Source organism: Herpailurus yagouaroundi, unplaced genomic scaffold, assembly GCF_014898765.1.
Source record: "Herpailurus yagouaroundi ecotype Mexico unplaced genomic scaffold, PumYag 206, whole genome shotgun sequence".
NCBI lineage: Eukaryota > Metazoa > Chordata > Mammalia > Carnivora > Felidae > Herpailurus > Herpailurus yagouaroundi.
The window spans coordinates 9,621,114-9,621,576 of NW_024412437.1; positions in this window are offsets into that span (position 1 = coordinate 9,621,114).

Below are 463 nucleotides of genomic sequence, written 5' to 3' on the forward strand. Positions count from 1 at the left end.
GACTCACCGAGGCTGCATCTGCCTTTCTGGAAGCATAGCCCACGTTCGTGGGAATCTCCCATGCTCTACTTAGAAGCCAGGACACCTGTATTTTCTAACCATGCTGGGTAATTGTCACGCACACCCCCAAGCTAAGATTTATCTCCCAGAGTTAGACAGATGCCATTTCAAGGGTACAGGGATCGCGAGGCCCCAGATTACCAAGGACACTCAGAACACTCAGAAAAGTCACCTCCGACCAGCCCCCGACCTCTGAGAGGCCCCACCTCCTACAATTACTGACTTCATTGCCCGTAAACCTCCTTGAATGATTTAGAAACTGGCTTTCCAGGGGCACCTGGGTGGCTCAGTCAATTAAGGGTCTGAGTTCAGCTCAGGTCATGATCGCACAGTTCATGGGTTCAAGCCCCAACTCAGGTTCTGTGCTGACAGCTCGGAGCCTGGAGCCTGCTTGGGATTCTGT